Below are 12,858 nucleotides of genomic sequence, written 5' to 3' on the forward strand. Positions count from 1 at the left end.
GGGAAGCCTGATGTGGGGCTCAGAACCTTCACTCCAGTGGGTAGACCTCTGTGGTATAAGTGTTCTCCAGTTTGTGAGTCACCCACCCAGCAGTTATGGGATTTGATTTTATTGTGATTGTGCCCCTCCTACCATCGCATTGTGGCTTCTCCTTTGTGTTTGGATGTGGGGAATCTTTTTTGGTGAGTTCCAGTGTCTTCCTGTCAATGATTGTTTAGCAGTTGATTGTGATGCCGATGCTCTTGCAAGAGGGAATGAGAGCATGTCCTTCTCTGCCATCTTGAACCAGTCTCCTCAATGTCCTATATCTAAGTACAGGTCTTTAACCTCCTTAGTTAGATTTTTTCTAAGTATTTTATTTCTTTTGATACAATTATAAATGAGATTGTTTTCTTATTTTTTTTTTTTATTGGAGCATAATTGCTCTACAATGTGTTAGTTTCTGCTGTACAGTGAAGTGAATCTGCTCTATGTATACATATATCCCCTTCCTCTTAGAACTCCCTCCGTACCCCCATCCCACCCATCTAGATCATCACAGAGCACCAAGATGAACTCCCTGTGCTGTACAGCAGGTTCCCACTAGCTATCTGTTTTACACATGGTAGTGTATTTATGTCAAACCTAATCTCCGAATTCATCCCACCCTCCCCTGCCTCCCTCCATTCTCCATGTCTGCCTTTCTGTTCCTGCCCTGCAAATAGGTTCATCTGTATTATTTTTCTAGATTCCACATATATGTGTTAATATATATTTATTTTTTTAATACAGCAGGTTTTTATTTGTTTTATACATATTAGCATATATATGTCAGTCCCACTCTCTGAATTCATCCCACCCCCTCCCCCCTGCTTTCCCCTCTTGGTGTCCATACGTTTGTTCTCTACAGCTGTGTCACTATTTCTGCCTTGCAAACGGGTTCATCTGTACCATTTTTCTAGATTCCATATATATGCGTTAACATGTGATATTTTTTTCTCTTTCTGACTTACTTCACTCTATGACAGACTCTAGGTCCATCCACATCTCTACAAATGACCCAATTTCATTTCTTTTTATGGCTGAGTAATATTATATATATATACGTGTGTGTGTGTGTATATATATAGATACATATATATATACACACACACACACACATATATATATATATATATATATATATATATATATATATGCCACATCTTCTTTATCCATTCATCTGTTGATGGACACTTAGGTTGCTTCCTTGTCCTGGCTATTGTAAATAGTGCTTCAGTGAACATTGGGGTACATGTGTCTTTTTGAATTATGGTTTTCTCTGGGTATATGCCCAGTAGTGGGATTGTTGGGTCATATGGTAGTTCTGTTTTTAGTTTTTTAAGGAACCTCAGTACTATTCTCCACAATGGCTGTATCAATTTACATTCCCACCAATAGTGGAAGAGAGTTCCCTTTTCTCTGCACCCTCTCCAGCATTTATTGTTTGTAGATTTGTTTTGTTGATGGCCATTTTGACTGGTGTGAGGTGATACCTCATTGTAGTTTTGATTCGCATTTTTCTAATTTTTAGTGATGTTGAGCATCTGTAACCTCATTAGTTAGATTTATCCTAAGTATTTTATTCCTTTTGTTGCAATTATAAATGGGATTGTTTTCTTAATTTCTCTTTCTGATTGTTCATTGTTGTTACCATATAGAAATGTAACAGATTTCTGTATATTAATTTTGTCTCCAGCAACTTTACCGAATTCATTGATGAGCTCTAGTAGTTTTTGGTGGTGTCTTGAGGATTTTCTTTTCTTTGGTGTGCCATGCAGCTTGTAGAATCTTAGCTCCCTGAGCAGGGATTGAACCCCCCAGGGCCCTGACAGTGAAAGCACCGAGTCCTAACCACTGGACTGGCAGGGAATTCCCAGGAATTTATATGTGTAGTATCATGTTATCTGTAAACAGTGACAGTTTTACTTCTTTCTTTGCAGTTTGGATTCCCTTTATGTCTTTTTCTTACCTGATTGCTGTGACTAGGACTTCCAATACTATGATGAGTAAAAGTGACAAGAGTGGGCATCATTGTCTTGGGCCTGGTCTTAGAGGAGATGCTTTCGCCTTTTCACCATTGTGTATGACATTAGCTGTGGCCTTGTCATATGTGGCCTTTATTATTTTGAGATATGTTCCCTCTATACCCACTTTGCTGAGAGTTTTTATCATAAATGGATGTTGAATTTTGTGAAATTTTTCTACATCTGTTGAGATGATCATACGATTTTTATTCATCATTTTGTTAATGTGGTGTATCACATTGATTAATTTGTGGGTATTGATCCATCCTTGCATCCCTGGTATAAATCCCACTTGATCCTGATGTATGATCCTTTTAATGAATTGTTGAATTCAGTTTGCTAATATTTTGTTGAGGATTTTTGCATCTGTGTTCATAAGTGATATTGGCCTGCAACTTTCTTTTTTTGTGATATCTTTGTCTGGGTTTGGTAGCAGGATGATACTGATCTCATAGAAGGAGGTTGGAAGTGTTCCTTCCTCTGCAGTTTTTCGAATGGTTTGAGAAGAATGGGTGTTAACTCTTCTATAAATGGTAGAATTCACCTGTGAAGCCATCTGGTCTTGGACTTCTGTTTTTTGGGTGTTGTTTTATTACCAGTTCAATTTTATTACTGATAATTGATCTATTCATATTTTCTATTTCTTCCTGGTTCATTCTGAGGACATTGTACATTTCTAGGAATTTGTCATTTCTTTGAGGTTGTCCATTTTATTGGTATATAATTATTTGTAGTAATCTTTTATCCTTTGTAATTCTGTGGTGTCAGTTGTAATTTCTTTTTCATTTTTGATTTTATTGATTTGGGCTCTCTTTTTTTTCTTGTCAAGTTTGGTTTATCAATTTTGTTTATGTTTTCAGAGAACCAGCTCTTAGTTTCATTAACATTTTCTGTAGTTGTTTTAGTCTCTATTTCTTTTATTTCTTTAATCTTTCTGATTTCTTTCCCTCTACTAACTTTGGGTTTTATTTGTTATTCCTTTTCTGGTTCCTTTAGGTGTAAGATTAGGTTGTTTATTTCAGGTTTTTCTTCTTTCCTGAGGTAGGCTTGTGTCACTGTAAACTTTTCTTTTAGAACTGCTTTTGCTGCATCCCATAGATTTTGGATTGTTGTGTTTTTGTTTTCATTTGTTTCCAGGTATTTTTAAATTTCTTTTTTGATATCTTCAGTGATCCATTGGTTGTTTAGTAGCATATTGTTTAGCCTCACATTGACACTTAATGTGATTATTGATAGGTATGTACTTATTACCATTTTGTTCATTGTTTTGGGGTTGTGTTTTTTGCAGTTTTTAAAATTATAGTTGATTGTGGTCAGAAAAGATGCTTGGTATGATTTCAGTTTTGTTGCATTTATGGAGACTTGTTTTGTGGACTAGTATGTGATCTGTCCTGGAGCATATTCCTTGTGCATTTGAAAAGAATGTATTCTGTGGCTTTTGGATGAAATGTTCTTTATATATCTGTTAAGTTCATGTGGTCTAATATGTCATTTAAGGCCTACCTAGTATTATTGTATTATTGTCAGTTTCTCCCTTTATGTCTGTTAATATTGCTTTATGTGTTTTTTAAAAAATAAATTTATTTACTTATTTATTTTTGGATACATTGGTTCTTTTGTTACTGCAGATGGGCTTTCTCTAATTGCTGCTAGTGGAGGCTACTCTTCGTTGCAGTGCACAGGCGTCTCACTGCAGTGGCTTCTATGTTGCAGAGCACAGGCTTTAGGCAAGCGGGCTTCAGTAGTTTTGACATGCAGGCTCAGTAGTTGTGCCTCGTGGGCTCTAGAGTGCAGCCTCAGTAGTTGTGGTGCATGGGCTTAGTTGCTCCACGGCATGTGAGATCTTCCCGGACCAGAACGCGAACCCATGTCACCTGCATTGGCAGGCAGATTCTTAACCACTGCGCCACCAGGGAAGTCTCTGCTTTATGTGTTTAGGTGTGCCTATGTTAGGTGCATTTATAACTGTTATGTATCTTTTTCTTAGGTTTATCCCTTTATCATTATGTATTGTCCTTAGTCTCTTGTGACTCTCTTTGTTTTCAAATCTATTCTGTCTGATGTAAGTACTGCTACCTCGTTTTTTTATTTTCAATTTCCATTTGCATGGAATACTTTTTTCCATCCCCTTACTTTCAGTTTGTATGTTTCTTCAGATCTGAAGCGAGTCTTTTGTAGGCAGCATATATATTGGTATTGTTTTTGTAGCTGTTCAGCCATTCTATGTGTTTTGATTGGAGCATTTAGTTCATTCACATTTAATGTGATTTTTGATAGGTACGTACTTATTGCCATTTTGTTAATTGCTTTGGGTTTTTTTTGTGTGTGTGTGCTAGGTGGGCCTCTCACTGTTGTGGCCTCTCCCGTTGCGGAGCACAGGCTCCAGATGCACAGGCTCAGCAGCCATGGCTCACGGGCCCAGCCGCTCTGCGGCATGTGGGATCTTCCCGGACCGGGGCACAAACCCATGTCCCCTGCATCGGCAGGCGGATTCTCAACCACTGCGCCACCAGGGAAGCCCTGGGTTTTTTTTTTATAGTTGTTTTTGGTCCTTCTTTTTATCTCTTCCCTTGTGATTTGAAGACTGTCTTTAATGTTATGTTTGAATTCCTTTCTTTTTTCTGTGTGTTTATATTATAGGTTTTTGATTTTTAGTTACCCTGAGGTATCTATCTGTCTGTCTGTCTATCTACCTATCTATGATTATTTTAAGTTGCTGATCTCTTAAGTTCAAATGCATTTCAACAATCCTGCATTTTTACTAATCATCCCCCCCATGTTAACTGTTTTTGACATCACATTTTACATCTTTTTTTGTGTGTGTATCCCCTAACTACTTATTGTGGATATAGACAATTTTACTAGTCTTGTCTTTTAACCTTCTTACTAGCTTTGTACATGGTTGACTGACTACCTTTACTGTATGTTTGTCTTTACCACTGAGATTTTTCCTTTACAAGTTTCCGTTTTTCTAGTTGTGGCATATTTTTTTTTTCCTTTTTTCCACTTAGGAAGTCCCTTTAACATTTCTTGTAAAGCTGGTTTGCTGGTGCTGAACTCTTAGCTTTTGCTTGTCTGTAAAACTTCTGATCTCACCCTCAAGTGAAAGCCTTGCCTGGTAAGAGTATTTTTTGTTGTAGGTTTTCCCCTTTCATCACTTTAAGTATATTGTGCCACTCCCTTCTGACCTGCAGAGTTTCTGCTGAAAAGTCAACTTATAGCCTTATGGGAGTTCCCTTGTACATAAGTAGTTGCTTTTCCTTTGCTGCCTTTAATATTCTCTCTTTATCTTTAATTTTTGCCATTTAATTTTTTGTGTGTGTGTGGTACGTGGGCCTCTCACTGTTGTGGCCTCTCCCGTTGCGGAGCACAGGCTCTGGACGCACAGGCTCAGCAGCCATGGCTCACGGGCCCAGCCTCCCCGCGGCATGTGGGATCTTCCCAGACCAGGGCACGAATCCGTATCCCCTGCATCGGCAGGCGGACTCTCAACCACTGCACCACCAGGGAAGCCCTGCCATTTAATTTTAAAAAATATTTATCATTTATTTATTTATTTTGGCTGCACTGACTCTTAGTTGTGGCATGTGGGATCTTTTTTTTTTTAGTTGTTCCATGCGGACTTCTTAGTTGCAGCGTGTGGACTTTCATTTGTGGCATGCAGACTCTTAGTTGTGTCATGCGTGTGGGATCTAGTTCCCTGAACAGGGATTGAACTGGACCTCCTGCAGTGGGAGTGTGCAGTCTTACCTGCTGGACCACCAGGGAAGTCCTGCCATTCAATTTTTGTCTTGGTGTGGTCCTCTGGGTTGATCCTGTTTGGGACTCTCTGGGCTTCCTGGACCTGGATGTCTGTTTTCTTTCCCAGGTTAGGGAAGATTTTAGCTATTATGTCCTCATATATATTCTCTGCCCCTTTCTCTCTTCTGCTTCTGAGACTCCTATAATGTGAATGTTGGTAGGCTAGATGTCCCTCAGGTCTCTTAAACTCCTCATTTTTAAAAAAATTGAAGTATAGTTGATGCACAATATAAATTTCAGGTGTAAAATAGTGATTCACAGTTTTCAAAGATAATACTCCATTTATAGTTACAAAATATTAGCTATATTCCCTGTTCTGCACAATATATCCTTGTAGCTTATTTATTTTATACATAGTAGTTTGTACCTGTTAATCTACCCCTATCTTGCCCCTCCCCTCTTCCTTCTCCCCTCTCCCCATTGGTAAACACTAGCTTGTTTCTATTTGTAAGTCTGTTTCTTTTTGTTACATTCACAAGTTTGTTTTGTTTTTCAGATTATACATATAAGTGATATCATGCATTATTTGGCTTTCTCTGACTTCTTTCACTAAACATAACACCCTTCAAGTCCATCCATGTTGTTTCAAATGGCAAAATTCCATTCTCTTTTATGGCTGAGTAGTATTCCATTGTATATATGCCACATCTTATTTATCCATTTGTCTGTTGATGGACACTTAGGTTGCTTCCATATCTTGGCTATTGTAAATAATGCTATGAACATTGGGATAGTCCTAATTTCTTTTTATTTGTTTGCTTGTTTGTTTGCTTTTTCTGCTCAGCTCCAGTGATTCCCACTACTCTGTCTTCTAGCTTGTGGATCCATTCCTCTGTACCATCTAATCTACTGTTGATTCTTTCTAGTGTATTTTTCATTTCAGTTATTGTAGTCTTCATCTGTTTGGCTCTTCTTTATATTTTCTAACTCTTCATTAAAACTGTCTAACATTTTGCTCTGTTCACCCATAGAACTTTATCTAAAGTTCTGAACATCATTATTATCGTTACCTGGTGACTAGGGCTATATGCTCTAAGGGTGCCCCCTATTTGGGCTGCTTGAACCCTTCTGTTGTAGTGGGCTGTTTACTGTGGGCCATCTGGTTGGTGTGGCTGGCCCTGTTCTGGTTGGTTTCCAAGTCCTGCCTTGTGCAGAGGCTGCCATGTGCTGGTGGTTAGGGCTGGATTACAAGGTTGCTGGCTATGGGGCCCTGGGGGATCCTGGGCTCCAGCTAATCCACTAGTGAGTGGAGCCGGGTACTAGAGTGGGTGGTTATGAGGGATGGAGGTGGGGGAGTGTGTCCTGGATCTAATGTTGGCTTGCTGGTGGGTTGGGCCAGTTCCTGACACAGCTGGCTGCTGGGTCTGAGGTGTCCCAAAGCCGGTGTTGGCCCGCTGGTGAATGGGGCTGGAGCCTGGGGCAGCTGGCTAATGGGTCCAAAGGGTCTTGGAGCTGGTGTCTGCCTGCTGGTGGGTGGGATTGGGGTCCGGGGGTTCCTGGGGCTGGTGTTGGCCTGCAGGTAGACAGTGCTGGAGCTAGTGCTAGCTCATTGGTGGGCAGAACTGCATTCCCAGGTCTCTGGCTGCAGGGCCCTAAGGGTCCTAGAGCTGGTGTCCTGCTGGTAGGTGGGGCTGAATCCTGGACCACATGGCTGAGGGTCCCAAGGTGTCCCAGAGCTGGTTTTGGCCTGCTGTTGGGCAGGGCCAGGGCCCAAAGGGTCTTGTGACTGGTACAGGCCTACTGGTGGGTGGGCTGGCTCCTGATACTGTAGGCTGCAGGGCTGGAGTGGTCCTGGGTCTGGTGTCCACCTGATGGTAGGCAGGGCCAAGGCCCAGGGTGTCCTGGGACTAGGGCTCACTGGTTGGCAGATCCAGGTCCTGGGGTCTTTAGCTGCAGTGTCCTGGGGGTCCTGGAGTTGGTGTTTTGGCCTGGTGGTGGGTAGGGCCGGTGCCCATGGGATCCTGGGACTGGTGTCTACCCACTGGTGGGTGAGCCTGGTCCTGTGGCTAGTGCCAGCCTATTGGTAGGCAGGGCCAGGGTCTGAGGCCTCTGGTAGACAAAGCCAGGTCCTGGGTTGACTGTGGGCTCAGGGGATCTTAAGGCAGCAGGCCTGCTAGTGGGTGGGGCTGTCTCTCCACCTGGTTGATTGCTTGGGCTGAGGCATCCCAGTACTGATAGCCACGGGCTGGTGGGAGGGGCTGGATCCCAAGGCTAATAAGCTAGAGCAAGGACTCCAAAATGGCACTTGCCAGCACAGTGTTCATGTGGTAGAACAAGCTCCCAAAGATGGTTGTTGCCAGTGTCTATGTCCCCAGGGTGAGCTGCAATTGCCTCCTACCTCTCCAGGAGACTCCAAGATCAGATGGTGGGACTGAATTTCCTTTCAAATTGCTGCTTCTACTCTGGGTCCTGGAGTATGTGCGAGTTTGTGTGCACCTTTAAGAGTGGTGTCTCTATTTCCCACAGCCCTCTGGCTCTCCCAAAAGTAAGCCCTGCTGGCCTTTAAAGTCAGACATTCTAGGGGCTCATCCTCTTGGTGTAGGACTCCCTGTGCTGGGGAGCCCAATGTGGGGCTGAGCACTCGCTTCTTGGTGGGTGACACACCCACGGGTATGGATTTTGACTATACTGCGTCACCACCCCTCTTACCCTGCTCATTGTGGTTCCTTTATATCTGGTTGAAGATCTTTTCTGCTAGTCTTCCAGTTTTTCTCATCAGTAGTTTCCCTGTTGTAATTTTGGTGTGCCCATGGGAGGAGGTGTGCTCAGGGTTTTCCTTTTCTGCCACCTTGGCTACATTTCTCCATTATAATTAGTTTTGTTAAAATAAAAATTATATTTCAATATCATCTGTTTGTGTAATCAAAGGCAGCAGTCTGAATATGCTTCGTTTTTTTTTTGGAAGGACCATGCCTGCCCACTTTGGAAGTACACATATATGGGCAGTTGGGAGCCTCTAAGGCATTGAATAAGACCAACATGAGAGAATGATGTTACAATTTAGTAGGGCCATGAAATGCTGTTGTCTCCCTATCCTGTTCACTTGTTACCATATGGCAGCCTGGCTGAAGTGGTTTCTCAACACGTCGTAGTTCTGAATGGTCTGGAAGGGATGTAGCTAGTGCATGGATGGGACTAGGGTTAGCTACCCTGTCACTTGTCAGCATGAAAAACCTTATCGTAATTGCCTGTAACTTCTCTGTGTCATCTGTGAAACTAAATTCCATGAAGCCAAGAACATCTTGATTGTGATACACATATAGGTGCTCAATAAGAGTTTATTGAATGAATCAAAGCACTGGGACTTGAGTCTTGAAGCCAGCTTTAAAAGCAGGAGATTGTGGGTCCCAAAGCTAAACCAGGGTTAGTTGTTGGCATAATTTAGATTTTTAATTTTAATAAATGTTTTAAAGGTACTGATTAGTGTTTAGGTCTGTAGGCTGATGACAGTAACTGCAAGTAGTCATTCATTGTATTGTGAAAAGTTGGAAGTTGCATTTTCTGGTTATGTGGATTCTGAATTGGGTTTTGATTTCGTATTTATTAAAAAATTATTTCTTAATAATTATTTCTTTAAAAAGTACCAGTTGTTTAAAAGTTTGTAGCCATATTGTCTATCATACAGCCAGCTTTCAGTTAGATATGATAGAGAATTTTTGACATTTACAAATACTGCTTTAAAAAGATAATTATCTGAAAGCACCAGCACATTTACTAGGTGCTCAGAAGTGTTTAATTATAATAACAAATTGTAAAATGAACTGTTAACAGGAACTAGCAAAGAGCAACAGAAAATAGAACAAGAGCATTGTGAAGTGACAAGCAGTTGGGAGACTCCACGTGTCTTTAGTAATTTACTAGCAGGTAATGCATTTGAAATTATATATTAAAATATTGTTAGAATATTATTATTTTGGATAAGAGAACCATAATTGATTGTTTTTAGGAGGGTGGTGATCCTAAAACATACTTGAATTCTTATCACTCTTCTTCTAAAACTCCTTTAAAAATTCCTATTTTAAAAAATTGATAGACATTGCCTCTCTCTTTTTTTTTTTTTTTTTTTTTTTGCCGCGGCTTAGTTCCCTGACCAGGGATGAAACCCGGGCCCATGGCAGTGAAAGCATTGAGTCCTAACCACTGGACCACCAGGGAATTCCCAACATTGCCCCCTCATCCTTCTTTCAGTCCCATAGATCTGCCTTCAGAATACAACTATTTATATGTTCACCCAACAACTTAAAGTCAGCTTATCAAAATATCTTTCACATTCAAAATTTCAACTTTTTCAAAACATTTTTTGTTACTGTCATGTTAGGTGAATTTCATTTATTTCTCAGTTAAGTTTTAGTATTTTTATGTGCTTATTTTTGGTTCACACCTTTCCAGGCAATACCCTATATTAGGCCTTCTTCCAAGATCACAGTAACATCTGCCTAAATTGACTTCACCACCTTTTTTTTTTTTTTTTGGTTCATGTATAGATAATTTACAGATATCTTCATGTTGCTTCCCTGATTTAAATATTAAAAAAAAACACCTTCAAAAATTTCCTTGCTTGTTGGACATTATCTCAGATGTTTGCCTGATCATTTTACTTTTACAGCTGTCTGTGGAACAGGTGCTTTCTTTCTTTTCACCTCTCTCTTCTCTCATCTTTCTTGCTGCAACAAAGGTCATAGTCCTCCTGAGTCTCTTATGAATTTTAATTTTCATCCTAGTGGACTGGGACAGGCTAAATTCAAAATAGCAGATCTGGTACTTACCTGCTTAGTGGCCTTAGAATTAGAGACAATAAATGCATAGAGCCTGGGATGGAGTCTGGCGGGTGGGAAGGACCAGAAGTCGTTTAATAATATCCTCCTTGCATCCATTCATGACCATAAACCCACTGAGCTAGACTTGAGTTCACCCCGCCCTTTTTTTCCCCACGTTGCCTGGTACTCTGTTCACACTTAAATTCACTGCTTTGCTGCTTTGTATTTTTCAATAGATTGTAACATCCTTTTGTGTTGCCTTGTTCCCCCAGGTGCCTCATATAATGCATTGTGTGCACAGTAGGCATTCAGTAAAGGGTGTTGCTTGGCAAGGAAATCAGCTGTGCAGTTTTCTCTAATTTACAAGAGGACAAGACAGTTGTAAGAATCATCCTGAAAAAATATTGTCCATGCAATAAATTACTTGAATGGCAAAAGAGAAACATTCTAAGGAAACAGTGGTCTTTAAAAGTTGATATGGTATCAGACTTGTAATAGAATTGGGAAAGTTTTTCTTAAAAACAGAACATCCCTCTGTATTAAAAAAATAATTTTTTCCACCTTTTCTCACAATCGTTCGTTTTTAGGCATGTGAGACCAGGTCTCTGTAGCTAAGCACTTTAACCACCAGGTGGAAGCACCGCATTGGGAGTTCTCGGAAGGCAACCGCCAGGTCCTAACTACTGGTAAGTAGATTCCTAGCAGTAAGTACAGAATACTCCTGGAAGACAGATTGCTGGGCTAGAAAGCAAAGAAATAATGGGAGTTGTTACACATTTTGGTCCTGAAATCCTTCACTATTCACCCTTCAGGGCTTCATGAGACAAACACTGTGTAAAAATACTGTGTGTTAGTGTTGAAGAACATGATCAATTAGGGAAAAGTTTAATTAACTGAGCTAAGTTAATAAATATTATTTTAAGATCTGGAAATTTCAATGAATATGTAAGAAGGTGTAGCAATTGTGTACGCTGGTGCTTCTGAAATTTGAGGTTCCATTTTTTAAATCAGTTGCTTTTCTTTCATTCTAAAAGTAGTTAGTAGAAAATTTCAAAAATGAAGTAGGAAAAAACGAAAACATACTACCAGCCAAAAAGCTGACTAATCCTTTTTACAGTTTATCTTCTTTTACTTTTTTCCCCCTCTATGTCTAATAGTTTAAAATTTAGTTCATTTGTACTTTGCTTTGGACGGTGGCGTAGGGAGTAATAAATGCTATACGGAGCTGCAAATTTAAGTATCAACGTCTAGGGACTTCCCTGGCAGTCCAGTGGTTAAGACTCCGCGCTTCCACTGCAGGGGGTGTGAATTCGATCCCTGGCTGGGGAACTAAGATCCCATATGCCGCGTGGTGCGGCCCCCAATTTTTTTTTTTTAAAGTATCAAAGTCTACCTAAGATATACCAGGAAACTCCTGCTAAAGGCGGTCCTATATAATGAATTCTCTTTTGAAAATAGAAAAACTGGCCCCAATTCATTTTCAAAATTGAGACATTTGTCACTTTTTAGAAATTGGTACCTGTAAATTAGTTCCTACTCAGACTTGTCTTATTTAAACTATTATTTGTTTAGCATGTTTCAGGGGGCAGACATACACTTGAGCCCAACCTCTCTGTCCTATGACTAGAAATTCGATGTTAAGAGGTTGCATCGATGAAGGGATGAGGGTTAGGGCTGTTAGTTATCCAATTCCTAGAAGAGGCAAATTTTTTTATTATTCTGTGATTCAAAAGCACTTTGAGGGCTTCCCTGCTGGCGCAGTGGTTGAGAGTCCGCCTGCCGATGCAGGGGACATGGGTTTGTTCCCTGGTCTGGGAAGATCCCACATACCGCGGAGCGGCTGGGCCGGTGAGCCATGGCCGCTGAGCCTGCGCATCCGGAGCCTGTGCTCCGCAACGGGAGAGGCCACAACAGTGAGAGGCCTGCATACCGCAAAAAAAAAAAAAAAAAAAAAAAAGCACTTTGAAATCAATAAAATATTATTCAAGACAAAAGACCCCTCCCTATACCAGCATTTCCCAAAATTTCTAGATATATAAGTTCAAAGAGATGGTACTAGGCTAAATTATTTAAGAAAATGGTTCCATGGCTGAGTCTGTTTGGGGAATCCATTTCTTTCCTGCTTGATTTCTCAGACCCTTTACAGTGTGTGCTGGGAATTTTCCAAAGATTTTGTATGTGTGTATGTGTATGTGTGTGTGTGTGTGTGTTTGTGGTATGTGTATTTTGTGTGATTTTTTAGTGTTTGTTTTTTG

At 40.5% G+C, this 12,858-nt stretch overlaps 1 protein-coding gene and 1 long non-coding RNA gene across 2 annotated transcripts in view; both read left to right on the forward strand.

Moving 5' to 3' along the window:
• Nucleotides 1-9,710, forward strand: part of MDM2 (MDM2 proto-oncogene) — a 43,930-nt gene extending 34,220 nt beyond the window's left edge. Inside the window, exon 11 of the transcript XR_010835836.1 lies at nucleotides 9,618-9,710. The gene's annotated coding sequence lies outside the window, so the exon portion shown is untranslated. The remainder of the gene's footprint in view (nucleotides 1-9,617) is intronic.
• Nucleotides 9,711-11,194: 1,484 nt separating this feature from the next.
• LOC131766233 (uncharacterized) overlaps nucleotides 11,195-12,858 on the forward strand; it is a 36,650-nt gene continuing 34,986 nt past the window's right edge. Inside the window, exon 1 of the long non-coding RNA XR_009338433.2 lies at nucleotides 11,195-11,289. This is a non-coding gene — a long non-coding RNA (uncharacterized lncRNA). The remainder of the gene's footprint in view (nucleotides 11,290-12,858) is intronic.

This window comes from Kogia breviceps, chromosome 12 (assembly GCF_026419965.1).
Source record: "Kogia breviceps isolate mKogBre1 chromosome 12, mKogBre1 haplotype 1, whole genome shotgun sequence".
NCBI lineage: Eukaryota > Metazoa > Chordata > Mammalia > Artiodactyla > Physeteridae > Kogia > Kogia breviceps.